This window comes from Molothrus aeneus, chromosome 4, assembly GCF_037042795.1.
Source record: "Molothrus aeneus isolate 106 chromosome 4, BPBGC_Maene_1.0, whole genome shotgun sequence".
NCBI lineage: Eukaryota > Metazoa > Chordata > Aves > Passeriformes > Icteridae > Molothrus > Molothrus aeneus.
In genome coordinates this window covers 40429649-40445327 of record NC_089649.1, presented here as the reverse complement: position 1 = coordinate 40445327, position 15679 = coordinate 40429649, and the positions used below count along the sequence as shown (strand labels likewise).

Sequence of the window (15679 nt, the reverse complement as noted above, 5' to 3'; positions counted from 1 at the left end):
ACATAATTAATTTCTTGTATCAGCAAAAGGTGAATATTCTACTTCAAACAAGAAAAAAAGATGGACAAAGAAAATATGACAATTGCCTGAAATAAACTGGTTTAAGTGTTTTAGAAACCATAACAAAATGTCATGACTTGATATTTCAATGAACAGTGTTTATCATACAGGATTGCTTCTTTCAGTGGGACACTCCTGTCTAAAATCTACTAGTGAAATGAGTAATACAAATAAGCAGGCACAGAGAAACAGAACCAGTTTTCCAAGCTCACACACACAGGGAAACTCACCGCTGTAAATTTCTACCACAGGAGTTACTCTGACAGAACTTTTAGTTACCAGCAATGTTTCTCAGACACATATGCTATTTCAAACCTGTCAAAATGTTTCACCTGTCAAACTTGTGTCCATCTGCACAAGTTGTCTTAAAAAATGCATACACAATGACTACATCCCATTCCTGCATCTTGAAAATATCTTAAAGCCATCATGGAGGAAGACATATTTAAATAAAGTCTTAGAATATCATTACAATGCATTTAGTCCTTCAATGAAACAATAATGAGACCAGAATGCAAGAGACAAAGAATTACCTAATCCACCCAGTGAATATAAAGGTTCTTCATAATCTTTAGTGAGCACAGATCTTACTCAGAGTAAGACTGCTGGACTACTTTTGAAATAAGTGTTGTTGCCTGTAGGTGGGGAATGTGCCAGAATATGAAGCTTTATTACATAATTTATGATAAAACCAAAATTAGATTAATCTGCATGGTTATAATTCACAGCTATAAATCTAAATTTAAATTAGAGGAAAAGGGGCTTTTTTATCATATAATGATTTGGTTTTATGGCACTTAAGTTATGCTGCAGAAGTGCTGTGCTTCTCAGTGTTAATAAATCATACTGGCACCAGTAGCTTGAATTACTTTCCCTCCACCTCCCTTCTACACTGCAAGAATCATGCTAATTATTATTTTTTTTTTCTTTCACATTCAGTTCATACCATCATGTAATATCTTAAATATCTCTAAAATATGTTGCTAAGTCCTTACCAATTGGCTTGTTTGAGAAGAAACCTATGACAGCCTCACCACAAACTATTTACTTAATACTTCCACATATAATTCAGCCCTTCTTGTAGTGAACAGCACATACCATTACAATTTAAGATGGAGGCTTGGTCCTGGAAGGAAAGTGAGCACTTGCTATTAGTCAAGCAACTCCTGTGTAAAATCCAAGGTTTACAATCAGGGAAATAAAAAGTATGGAGGAATGACATTGTACAGGGCTCAACTTGTGAATTTAGAAGTAGAGAATGGGCACATTTTGTAGTTCGAGATAAAATGCCAACAGGTTTTCTTGCTACACCTTGATTTTTTACATTGCTTGCTTTTAATAGTGCCAATAAAAAAAAAAAGGGATTTTTGTAATATTTATTTTTTTATCTTGGAATAAACCTCCTTTTACTTGCTTTGGACGTCTCTTAGAAAAGAGCTACAGTAATATGTTCCAGATGTATATGTACTGTTTGTAGCAAGTCAACATTTCAGTAGTATCCTTGGACTTTATATATAACACTTCTCAATTTGCTTCCTTTCTCCTTCTCAATTTACACTCATTACCTTTCAGGCATAACAGAGCCCTGATTGCACAAATCATAATCATACAAAATATCACGCTGCCTGAAAATGTGTTGTGTCCAAGGTTCCTTAATTTTTTTGTAAACTTCCCCATTTATTCGAATCTATTAATTGTCTCAGTGTTACATGGCTAGCTGACACTGCACTGCACTGGTGAGTAGCCATCCAGAGCATGCACCACTTGGGTGCCCTGGTTTACTGAATTTCTCAGTTCAGAACACACCACGTGTCAGGTGTGGGGTGGAAGTGCAAGGGTATTTGCAAAGCTCCCACCGCTACACTCAGCAGTGACAGATCTCTGCTACTGCAAAAATCAGTTGATTAGGGCTGTAAGACCACCAGGAAGTTATTCAACTTTTTATAAATAAACCTAATTCCAGCAGGCAGGTCTTACAATCGTTGAATCATTTAGGTTGGAAAAGAATTTTAAGATCATTGAGTCCAACCTCCTACTCAGCATTGCGACGTCCACCACTAAACCATGTCCCTAAATGCCACCTCTACATGTCTGTAAAACACCTCCAGGAATAGAGACTCAACCACTTCCCTGGGCAGCCTGTTCCAAGTTGTGATCACCTTTTCAGGGAAGAATTTTTTTCTAGTATTCAAGCTAAACTTTCCTGACACACTGCTAGCTCATGTTTAGCTGGCAGTCAACCAGCATCTCCTTTTCTGCCAGACAGCTTTCTAGCCACTCTTCTCCGAGCCTGTAGCATTGCATGGAGTTGTGACCCAAGTGCAGGATCCAGAACTTGGCCTTGTTGAACCTCACACAATTGGCCTCAGCCCATTGATCCAGTCTGTCCAGATCCCTCCCTCTGTGGAACCTTCAACCCCCCAGCAGACCAAAATTCCTGCCCAATTTGGAGTCATCTGTGAGCTGAACGAGGGCACACTTGATCTCCTCCAGATCCCTGATAAAAAATGTAAACAGGACTAGCCCCAGTACTGAGCCCAGAGGAACTCTACTGACTAGCCACCAGCTGGTTGCAATTCCATCCACCACCACCTCTCTGGGCCTGCCCATCCAGTTTTTAACCCAGCAAAGAGGACACCCAGCCACACCATGGGAAGCCAGGCTCTCCAGGAGAATGTTGTGGGAGAAAGTGTCAAGAACTTTTAAGTCTTGGTAGACAACATCCACAGCCCTTCCCTTATCCACTGAGGGGGTCAGTTTGTCACAGAAGGAGACTGGGTTGGTCAGGAAGGATCTGCATTTTGTAAACCCCCTGCTGGCTGGGCCTGATCTCCTGTTTGTCCTGTACACGTTGCATGATGGCACTCGAGATGATCTGCTCCACGACCTTGCTTGGCACTGAGGTCAGGCTGACAGGTCTGGACTTCCCTGGAACCTCCTTCTGGCTCTTCCTGTAGCTAAGTGTCACATTATGCCACTTCCAGTCACCTGGGACATCCACACTTGACCAGGGATGCTGGTAAATGACTGGAAGTGGCTTGCTGAGCTCTTCTGCCAGCTCCCTCAGTACTCCTGGGTTGAGCCCCATAGATTTGCGGGTGTCTAAGTTGCATAGCAGGTCATTGACTACTTCTTCTTGGATTACAGGTGTTTGTTCTGCTCCCTGTTCCTGTCTTCCAGCTCAAGGGGCTGGGGATCTTGAAGCCAACTGGTCTTACCATCAAAGACTGAGGCAAAGAAGGCATTAAGTTACCTCAGATTCTTCCTCATCCTTCATCACTGTATTTTCCCCCTTCACCCAATAAAGGATGGCTATTCTCCCCAGCCCTCCTTTTGTTGCTTTCTTCTCACAAAGTTACATGGCCTGCAGAGAAAAGAGAGCCAGCTATACTATGAGCCAATTTTTCACAAGAACCCTAGGCCAACCAGCTGGGACACCTATTTCTGTACAACTTCATCCAGAACTGGCAGATTTTTGCAGTGAGCTCCTCTTTGATTCCAAGTGAAAAGAGAGATAGCTATCTATACTGCCATTTATAGAATAAGCTACACATTAAGGAAAAAAATACTTAACACACTTTCTAGAGGACTCGTAAATGATGTGCATATTCCTTTCCAATTCTTTTTTTATATGGAATGAAAGGCATTTAAAAATATTTGGCAATATCACCTCTTGAAGTCTGTACAAACTCATTTATAAATCATAAAAATAATTAAGTATAACAAAAGCCAATTAGATTGATTATAACATTTTTTTCATACAGCTTAGAAGCATACAACACTAAGAATATTTCATTGTAAGAAAACTCAAAAAATACTACTTCAGATTTTCTCCCCATTTTGCTTCTTTTGGTATCCACCTAGCAAAACATTTGGTTCTTCTGCTTTGAGTTTCTTGCCTGTATTTAAAAAAAACCAAAAGTTCTTGTTTTTAATATCTGAACTTGATTCAACAGTAAGATATTTTCTCAAAGGCAAATATACTGGACTTAAGAGTACTTAAACCTCATGGTTTAGGTCAGTTATGAGGAAAAAGACCCTTTATTTTGCTGGTATTTTCATAATTGAAAACATATGACTTTAAATGATCTTTCTGTACTTCAAAAAAATTATCTTATGTGAAGATGCAAAATATAGCCAAACTCCATCAAGAACAGATTCAACATAGCAATATGTGAAGAAATGAATACATTTGTTAAGGATATGAGTCCCTAAAGAAAGTAAAACACAATGAAAATAGGTTGTATGAAGAACATGAAAAAATAAATACACCTGAGCTAATAATGGATACATTAAATACATATGTACAAAGTAATTATATTAAAAAAACCTGCAGTGTTTCCTGTCACAATCTGCACTGATTTAAAACATGGCACAAATGACAAGTTGGAAGCAGAACTGATGTCACATATTGAAAAGCTCAGTGGGACAAGTATGGTAAGTGCAACCCATAAAAAGATAGCAAATAAGTAATGGGGAAGACTGCAACAATGGACTGGTAGTAATGTACAGAAATTTCTATTTGAAGTATATTAAGGCTTAACTACGTCTAAAGCTGAGCCTCTGTCAATTGGTGCTACCCAACACCCCCAGTTTACAGTTGTGTACAAGTTGCCTTCCCTTAAAAAAAAAAAAAAAAGGAAGAAGCTATTCACAGCATTTAAGCTTATTTACATGGTATTACAACAACTGCTCAGCTTTCATCCTCTATGGGTCACCAGTTGCAAGAGAAACACTTTGCTTCAACAACACCACTGAGTGCCTGGATGAACTGCATCTCCATTAGATGTATTTTAGAGAAAGCAGTGCTAGACACTTTTAGAAAGTGGCATTTAAGAGAAAAGTAGAATGGGAGAGAAGCAGTAGTAATGACCTCCTGCTTTTGCAGGGTGGGTGAGCCGAAATAGATGACCCAGAGTCTCTGAGGAGCCTTAAAACACGTGCACTTATGAAATCTTCCTGCTAGATTCAAACTCTTAAAGCAGAGAGACTTTGCTGGCAATGACACTAAGAAGAAAGAAAAAAAAAAACCTTGTTTATTTTCTATTCTTATTATAAATCAGATTTTTCTGACTATAATTCATGAAGCAACGAAAACTTTCCTGAGCTGAAATATGATCTTAAAAATGTGTAGTTTTCATTGCTTCATGAATTTCTTTAATGCTGAACTGTTGCTCATATATCTAGACTGTCCCTAAAACCCTGGCATTATCAACTTACTTCCATAAGATGCATTGCAAGTTACATACTTTGAAAAGGTAATTTCACTATAAAAATTTAAGGGCCATTATTTTCACCTCAATCAGGTTGCATAAATCCTATACCCAACTTATGTACAACTTCTGATGGCTGCTTAAAGAATACAACAGTAGACAGCTCTGTTTAGGCTGTTTAGCTATGGCAGAACAGTGCAGTTTTCCATTCACAGTGTTGGCAGCCCCCTTGTCACCGAGACTGCAGAAAAAAAAAAAAAAATCCTCTATCTTCATCTCAAGCACACAGGAGGAGAGTCTTATTTTGAAGTGGTAAAGAGATTCTTACTGACTTCAATGTCAGTAAGAAAATTGTATTAAATTACAATTTGCAAAGTAGATATCTCTCTACTGAAATTAATGGGATTTTTGCTGGTGAGTTAATGGAAATGAAGATTTCATGTTATATTAAATGGCCCTACTATGTCATATAAACCCAAACCCAGACCCCATACTGTGGAAAAACACGTTATAATGGATCACTAAGAATAGCTATATATCTCTGTTTGGTACTTTGCTCACAACATGACAAGGCAGGTTGATGTTTGGGTTTTTTTGGTTGTTTTTGTTTTGTTTTCAGGTTGGTTTTTTTTTTAATAAAACAGTTTAAGGATCTTGTAAAACTTGGATGAGACAGAGAGTGGTTTTTGAAGGTCAGAAATAACATGTCTTCTGGCTAAATTAATTAGAAACCAAAACACTTTCAAACATGAAGGACACTTACAAGCCTTCTGAATCAAGCTGAGATGACTCTTTGCAATCTGTTCTAAGACTTCCCAGTGTGCTGAAAGCTGTACACACTCTTGTTAAAAAGGGCACCTATACCCTCCTAACAAGTTTACTGATCGCATCCCAAAATTTCAATTTCTAGTGTATCACATGTAGACTGACCCAAAAAAGCTCCTAAAAACCCCCAAGCCCCTGCACCCAGTATGTAGAACCCTCAACTACTGCATTTTGGACCTTTTCATCTCTGCATATAAAACAGTAAGTTAGTAACAAGTGAGTTTTAATTTTAAACTAATTTTTCATTATGGACTTCCTGTATGCTCTCCAACCTGTATGACTTGGCATTGGCATTTATCTCTCTGCTGGATCCTGCAGCCTTCTGCAGCCAACCTGCAGTGACAGTTATCTCTTAATTAATACTCTACATGCAAATGGAACGACCAAAAAGTGCTGTTATATAGCACAAAGAACAATTATTTATAACCAACACAGTTCTCTTTATCTATTTATACCAGAGTTGACCACTGCAGTAGCTACTGTGAAGACCTCCCCAAGGAAATACGTGCATAGACAGTCTTCCAAATATATACACACATATAACTAAGACTGTATTAATCCATCTACAGTGAAAAACAGTGCAGTGAGAAGAAATTATATGCCAAGAACTCTTTTAAAAATAAATGCTTTCAAAGGCATAGAAATGATTCTTGTGATCTGTTTTGGATTTTTCATTTGTGTTTTGCGTTATTTGTAAGCATAATGGATAATGACCCTTCTACCCATGAACTGGGAAGTATACTTTTGACATTTCAAATCCTTCTGAGTGCTGATGAACTGTGCCTTCATGTCAGATGCAAACTTTAAAACACCAATGGCATCTATTTTTCCTATATTTCTTCAAAAAGTTAGCAATTCTAAACAAAACAGATGTATTATATTGACATGTATTCTAACTCACAAAGTTGTAACTACTTCTATAGGCTGTGAAAGTTAAAACTGTACAAAAACATAATCAAAGGACATTGATTTGAAAAACAAAATTAATCCATTAGAAAGCCAGACAAATCATGGCCTGAAATATTGTAATTTTTTTCCCTCTTGGAAGTATAATAAGCAGAATCTGTAATATAAAACTGGCAATTATCTTCCAAAAAAGAGAAAGAGTTCTTAAGAAAAATGGTTATGCCTTAGAACTGACATGCATTTCTGAAGCAAACACTTTATGTTTTGAAGCATTTTGGTTGTCTCAAAAAGTTAACAGCTGCTGCTCAGCAGATTGTTAAATGAAAAGGAGTGCCCTGTTCTCACAGGGGTCAGAATGCATGACCACAACAGCTCCATCTTCAGTCCTGAGTTCAGGCAGTGCTCATTTTTGCTTTAAATGGGAGTTTTGTCTGTAAAGAAATTGCAGAATCTGAGCCTTGACTGGCAGAGGATCCTAACCAAAATGCCCAGCTCTTTCTTCTTACTACAGAAAAATAATTTTTTTACTATTATTATTTTGAAAAGGAATCACCTTATAAATTCAGAGCCAGGTGTAGAGCAAGGGTCCACTTACCTATGCACAAAGTCCATAAGCTGAACCAAAAAAACCTCAAGCATCCCTAGCATTCAGGGTATAGTTTTTTAGGAAGCTACTCTGCTCAGCACAACTGAATCTTCCAGTTTATTTCCCCCAATATTAATTAAAAGTGCACATGAAAAATACTGGAAGGGAACAGAGAGCTATTCCCAGAAGAGTGAAAATCTTCATTCTACTCAGAAAATGATTTTAAGCAATAGGTCTCTGTATTTTTAGAAAAACATTCATCTCTTTTGGGGGGTTGGGGGCGCAGTTTTGGACAGAAGCAAGCTGAAATCAATGCCAGATTGCAAAATATTCCGATTAACTCCTCTCTTCACTCGAGATGTAGAAGTTCTCACATGAAAATGTCACTTCTCCATTTAGAGCATCTGCTGGGATTCAGACTCCTCTGCCTTGTGATGGGAGGGAGTCTCATTCAGCACAGCAGGACAAGGGGACACCAGCTCAGCCACCGACCCGGCTGTACAAGTGGCACACTTGCAGTTTTGGCCCAGCCAAGTGCTACTCGCAGCCGACTTGCAGGCAGCCAGTACTCAGTATAGCTGGAGCATCAGAGCCAGAAGGTCTCCAAGGGCCTGTAGCACTTGGACTGTGCATGGAGGGAAGCTCCTGGCATGCCCATCTGGCTCCTGTGTAACTTGGCCACAGACCTGGCCCTTTGCTACCACAGCAGTTGATGCCTGCTCAAGCACAGCCAGAGGCAGGGGTGCATGGGTGCTCCACATGCAGGCACACACGCACGGCTCTGCACCTGAGCACTGCAAAAGGCACCCGTGCACGGCCAATCACTTCTGCCTCAGTCAGAGCCCTCCATGGCTGTGCACATCTACCAGGGCCTACTGCTTCACTGACCACTACATGGGGGCAGGGAAAGGGCAGGAGAGATCTCCCAGGTAGGGGGAATGTGCAGCCAGTCGTTCTCTCTACTCGCTACTCATCGATTCACACGCAAACCAAACTAAGCATTACACAGTGCTGTGAGAAAGAAACCAGCCCTTCTCAAAAGCCTGCCAGGATTTTCATGTTCAAAAAATCCATACTATAAACACGCCACAGACACAAGCTGAAAGCAGGGAAAAAACCCACCAGGGTTTTTTCTTTTTCCTGCATTTCCAGAAATGGAACGAAGGATCAAAAATGGAGCAGCTGGCAGATAGTATAATCAATGTAGGAACGATAGCCACTCTGAGTCTGTCTTATATTCACTCAGCAATGATGCTGAAGTGTTTACCAAGTTGCCACTCTCAATCCTGACCTTTGTAAAAGACTGTAATTTTTCTGGATGCTGATACTCTTTCAGATGACAATTCATAAAGAGTAATCACCTATAAAAGTAACCTTTGAAGAAATGCTTCTTTGTTCTTCCTATCCATGACTTTTTACTATTAGAGGTGAAATGGATTGAGCCATGTCACATCTGGTTTATCATTCTTCCAACATAATTCAGTGGTAGTTGATGCACTTTGTATTTTCACAGTTGCTTTGGGCTAAATTAGGGGGAGCAGAAAATGTCTTTTTTGAACAGGACAGGAAATGCATCTTGAAGAACACCAGAAAAAGTGAAGGTTTTTTGCAAGGGAGTGGGAGAGAGGGGCTTCTTAATGAGGAAATAAACCTTCTGAGAATGATTCACAAATCATTCAGTTTTTAGAATCAGGTAATTTCCCACCCTCATTCCTCCCACCCCTGTAAGAAGCAGTTTAAAGAGGAGTGAAATCAAATACTAATTAACTAAATTTGGTTTTCTTAATTCTTCTGGGTCCTACATGAGAAAAGCAGTTTAAGCAATGACAGGGATACCAGTTTTGCCTACTTTTGCTACCAGTGTAGCCACTGCCTTGCAGCCTGCCATAAAGGGAACAACATCTTCAAAAAAAAGCATCCAAAGAACTTCTTAATGACATCAAATTGCTTATGCTTGCAGACCACAGAATATGACTTGTTTTCTCAGAAGGAAACATAGCAATTTAAAGTGATTCTGATAGATGTGAACAAAGAGCAACAAACTGCTGAAAAAGACTTCTATCAACCTTACTTACAAAAATAATCCTATTTTTTATTATTCACAAGACTTACAGAATATTCTGATTTGGAAGGAACTCACAAGGATCACCAAGCCCATCTCAAGTAAATGGGGATCAAACCCATGACCTTGGTCTTATCAGCACCATGCTTTAACCAATTAGTTCTTTTAGTGCGGTTATTTACATCCCTGTGAGATGCATTTTTTGGATTGTAGCTATTTCAAAAGACTAGAGCTGTAGCATTGTAAAAGAAGAGGAGGAGAAGGAAGGATACAATGACTGTCGCCACCTTCAGCAGCTTCTGATTGCCAGCTGCCCCAGAGAGCGGCACATGCTCCCCCAGGAGCTCTGGGTGCCTCCCAGCATGGCTCTGCAGGGACCAGCACAATGCTGAGCAGCCATCAGCATGAGCAGCACTGCTGCCAGAGCCTTCCATGGGCACTAAAACATCATGTTGCTGCTCCCTGCCTTCTCCCAATAAACTGAGGCAAACCCATAAAATTTCCCATAACACTAAAGAATCGCCCCATGCCTACAAAAGCACGCGTTTAGCAATGAGAAAGGAGAGAGCAGTCCTGCCAATGAAACATCAAACTTACCTAACCAGTGGTGAACTCTGGAAGGGCCTAAAGGTAACACCACTGAAATAGGTATTCTTGTTAGTTCCACCAAAATCGGTAATCTTGGTAGTTCCTTGTTGCTTCATTATCAAAAGCCCTTCCCTTCCTGCAGCACTTTCAAGTTCTATTTCTTGTTCGGGCTTTTTTCTGCTGCATTAAACGTAACTCCTTAACAAAGGAATTTTGGGGAGGGGAGGAATTAGAGAATTACCAGAAAATTATTGACTGTTGTCTCACAAGCAACGGGACATTTACTGGACATTGATATCTCATTACATCTAGTATGTAATTTATTTCTCTGCTGGAAAAGAACTTAACAGTTTTGCCCATGTGGAGAAAATGTTTCTACTTTAGAAACAAATAGACCACCACAGGCAAGAAGCTGGAAAACTTAAATGAAAACCCACTGCATGATCACTGAAGTCAGCTCGCTACCAAGGCTGCTAAGGCGGCAGTGTTGAAATGGGCAAAAGGTGGCATTTTGGGGCCAGATTTTTGACAAAGCCTCATTGAGGAAGTATTTAGAAAACTGAGAACAATAAAATCTGTAAGGTACTGAGAACTGAGAGAAAGCTGGACTCTGTATTTAGATGTCTCTGGAAACTCAGCATTAAACAAAAATCCCAAGACCCTTATTTTTGCCTGAAGATATAAGCAATAATGTATTAGCTGATGAGAAAATTTTGTGAAGCACAACAGAGCTGCATATTTTTAGTCATTCTTCCACTGTAAGAAATTATCGCTATCTAAAATGGAATATATTTTGACTAGTATATAAACCTTTTGTTTGATAGCTTTTAATTTTTTAACATTTTATCTGCATTTACACTTGGCAGGACTGGATAAGTGCACTAGCAATATGTACAATTTAAAACCATAAATTTCAAATAGGGTTAGTTATCCATTCAAGTTCAAAAGAATACAGACTTAGCTATTCTTAAATAAATATATAAACCCCTCACATTAGCTTAGGCAGGCCAGAAAATGCTGAATGGAGTTGAAAAAACACCTTTGGCCTCAGACTAAACACAGAAAATTTCAGTCCATGAGTGCTTTTCATAAAGTTATGAGCTAATGAACAAAAGGGCATTCTAATAAAGTTTCATGAAATATTAGCTATGAAAACCAGCAGTAATATCATAATCTTTATTTCTTTGCCAACTCGACCACTTCAGAATAGTAAAAACTGTATTAAAATAAACCACACCAGTTACTGTGAAGAAGTTTTATCTCAAAGAAAATAGAAAAGGACCAAAAGATTGGGGGGAAATTCCAAAATAGAGAAAATGCTTGTTTAAGCCTGAGTGGAGCCAAGGGTAACAAACCCTCTTTACCAAGCTGTTTCCAGAATCCTTGGGCCTTGGTCCAGGGACAAGGGACACGCCAGCTGGGCCATCCATATCTGCCAGCAGGCAAAGGTTATCCATCTCTTTGAAAAGGGATGAAAGGAAATTGCTGTCTGAGTGCTTTGCAAACTCTGAAACAACTGCTCTTCAGCTAAAGAGTAGGATTGCCAGTAGAAAATGCACAAGTCTCTGAGTTCCTGAAAAAATTATTAATGTTGACATATTCTACTTTCAAGATGCCCCCCTCATTACCAGTAAAAGCTGACAGATAAAAACCACTTACTGCATAGAAAGCATTTAGAACAACTGGTCTGGAAGCCCTGTCCTGCAAAACTAAAATTCCCCGTATACATTATGGCATGTGCTTTCCAAGACTATCCACGCCTTCCCACCAACATTTCACGAATCTCTACCACCAAAACATCTACCAAAGTACTTACTGATAAGAAAAGACACAAATTTTTTACTTGACTATTTTTTTCCCCTCTGAAAAAGACACTTTTTAACAGCTTCTTGGCCAAGATTATATTTGTATTCACACAATGCCTCTTTTATGAAAAGATGTAATGCAACCAATTATGAGAGCAGCTCCTGAAAAATGCAGCTAATGACTTGACTTGGTATGCATTCATATCAACACAAAATAACTAATTTTATACAATGCTTGATAATGCAGCACCATGTAAGCAAGAGATTACACAGGAACACTTAAAAGATGCTCATTCTGAAAGGATCAGACCTTATAAAATGCAATTTATAAGCATGGAGAAAAGAAGAAACACAGAACTGAAACCAGGTTTACCCACATTTCATTAATTTTGTGCTTTGGCATGTTAATGCCTAATGCACATGCAGTTTTCTACATTCAACATGTAGTTGGTTACTACATATAACTTAAATAAGCCTCCAACCTTGAAATGTCATGATTTCTACGTGAAGAGATAAAGGAATAGTCTTAGCTCTCTTGCTCAGATATCTGAGATGCCCTTTTTTTGTGATTTGTCTGTATTTGTTATTTATCTTTGAGATAAGGTAGTGGTCCAAATGTTCATTCTTTACATGTTTTCTGATGCAGTTACCATTCATTATATATTTCTAAGCAGTTACAGCCGGCAAAGTCAATTCTTGGTCAGAATCCTCAGATGCACAAGCAGAAAACAAATCACAGGATACTTCAAAGTCAGATCCTATGACTAGAGGAGGCTGTTAATCAATGCAGTTTAATACAAAGCCCTCTGCCTCACTGATGTTAAGATTATGCGTGCTGAGGTGAGCAGGCAGCGATATTAAGAACCATACACAAATTTCTTCTGAATAAAAATGATGCATCAGCCCATAACATTTATCAGCCTATACAAACTCTCAGGAATCCAACTTTCACTGCAAGTGTCTTTTTGGATCTACTTACTTCAGAAGATGTGGTATGAACGATAGCATAATAAGTTTTACTATGTTTCAGGCATAAGTGACTCATACATCATTCAATTTGAAAGAAAAAAATCCTAATGTGCAGTACGATATGTTACTGCAGCTGCTCCATGGGAATAACAACATACCCATTTGGAGGGAAAATACATTTATGAAAATGCCTGATTAGCAGAAAACAATTCATCATAAACAATAATACCCAACTGCTTTTTAAATGTTTTTATGGTCACAGTCTCTTTTCATGGAATCTATTGGATTAAATGCATTCAGCTCTTCCCCTTCCATGCCCGGCTCAAAATAGTCTTCATTGATGTTATCCATAAAAACCAAATAAAAAAACAGCCTTTGAAGGAGGGGCTGTCATGTGAGTTGAATGTAAAGTTACTGGACAGAGTGCATCAAATTATCTTCTTACTTCAGGCATCTCCTACCAGGATCCCAGTTTGAGGGGAGAAATGCGTATTCTCTCTCCTGTTTGCTTTGCAAAATACTGTGTTTTTATCTTGCATGCCTCCAATCCCCTGCAAAGGTTATGAACTGAATGCTGCAAATCCAGAAGGAAACAGACCTCTGAGAGCTGCACAACACATGCGAAGCCAAGGCAGTGAACCTGCAGCTGTGACCGCCGAGGGACAATGCTTCCCAATATCTTGGCCTTCCCTTTTACAACTAAGGAAATCTCTATCTTTTGCCTTCTTACCTTTCCTTAGTCTTTTATTTACTTAATGAACACTCTTTATTTTCCCTCACATCACATTAAAAAGTTTCAGACACCTTTTCTGTTACAAATTCATTAATTCATTTCACTAAAAAATTATGAACATGTTGGCATGTTAATTGTAGCAACAGTCAATGAATTATGCCATTTAATGTAAAGCACTGGCATAATAAAATAAATGTAGAAATTATTTACAGCACTTTGGGACATGTATATGGGATAACATAAGGACACAGGTAAGACTGGTTCTGTCATTGCTTACTTTTCATGAAAGCAAACTCCAGACATGTTTAAAAAACAATGGGCTAAGTAGAGACAATTGGGCAATTCTTATGGATTGTCCCACAACCTCTCACTAATACAAACTGCAGAATCTTCAACACTAGAAGACACCCAGAACTACCTCTGTTCCCACCTGCTGCTGAAGAGACATCTCAGACAGTATCCCCAACTTTGGGGTCATGTCAGGGTGACAAACCAGCAGAGACAGCAGCTAACCAGAGAAGACACTTGAATGTTTTGCTTGATTGAGGCCAGAGGATTAAGTCTGGGTCTCCTACCTTCCAGGTGAGTGCCCCAGCTAATAGCCTGCAGCTAATAGCAGAGCAACTTTTTATCCTTCTTTTTTCTCATTAAAATCTCTGAAGAATTGTGTTTAGTTCCTCATCAAGATGAATGCCAAGCCTGCTAAATTTTTCATGACACTGAATTCTTGTTCTCCTGCCAGCCCTAGTTATGTGTGAACATTTCAGACTCCCTAAGGCATTTATTTTACTACAGAGTCCTGAAATACTTAAGTCTATTAAGACCTAAAATAAACAGGCAAAAAGGAGGAATCTGCTAGTTGTTCCTCCAGTCTACATTTTAAGTAGACAGTGCCCACACCAGTGAAGTTCAGAAATTATTCTCAGTGTCACCAGTGAAATGATGGTACATTTGGCAACACACGCATCAAGCCATGTCAGCTACCACAGTGGGGTTCAGCTCCACACCACAGCAGGAGCAGCACTGTCTGCAGGCTGCAAAGATCCAGCCAAATAGGGTGGATCCAGAAAAGCTGGATTTACTAAACACAGACACACACACACACACACACACACACACACACACACACACAATGGCTATTCTGCACGTGCATTACCTCTGGGTTTGTGCCCAACCCAGTCCCTGCCTGCTCCCTTGCTGCCAGGAAAGAGGACAGCTGGGAGTAGACTATGACTGAAGAATAATTCACACTACTTGGCCTTGGTTACCCTCCTCACCAAAAGCCTTTCTGGAGCAGAAAGCATGCTGGCTGTGAGCTAGGCTGGCTTGCTGCTGTGTGTTGAACAAGTGGGAGCTTGAGGAAAGGAGGCCAATCATCAAAAGACTTCAGCCAGGCCTTGAAGGGCAGCAGACAACTGACTGAACCACAGGGCTGCAAATCTTCCTGTCACATAGGCTATGAGCTGTGCCTCCCTAAACTCCCTGAGAGAACACTCAGAAAAAACTCCCTAAATCTTTAAGTCACTTACTGAAATGATTTTATGGTCACTCCCAGTTTATCTGGGCATTCTGTAGCTGCTCTCTCCATAGGAGGTCTGAAAATAGACCAAGCTCTGTTGTTTATCTTGAGGTCTCTTACTTGCTACCAAGAGTAAACTCCAAGAGCACTTGCATCCACAATGCTTCATTATTATTGCTATAGTCACTGGGATTATATACTTAGAAAGAAAGTACAAATGGCCAATTTGTGGCCAGAAAATATCAAGCCTGATACCAGATCTAAAGATCAACATTGTTGTCTTAGAGAAACTCTGTGCAGGTGTAAAAAAGTGTGTATGGATTACACAGTCTTATGTTGGATATGCTATGTAGAAAGAAGGCAATGTTAGTACTAAATCAGCTGTCATGAGTTGCTGTTATGCACAAATCAAC

The 15679-nt window shown here is 39.3% G+C and overlaps 1 protein-coding gene across 1 annotated transcript in view; it reads right to left on the bottom strand.

Annotated features, from left to right (window-relative positions):
* The window catches only part of TENM3 (teneurin transmembrane protein 3), a 1295372-nt gene that overhangs the window by 171801 nt on the left and 1107892 nt on the right, over positions 1-15679 (bottom strand). The gene's annotated exons all lie outside the window — the stretch shown is intronic.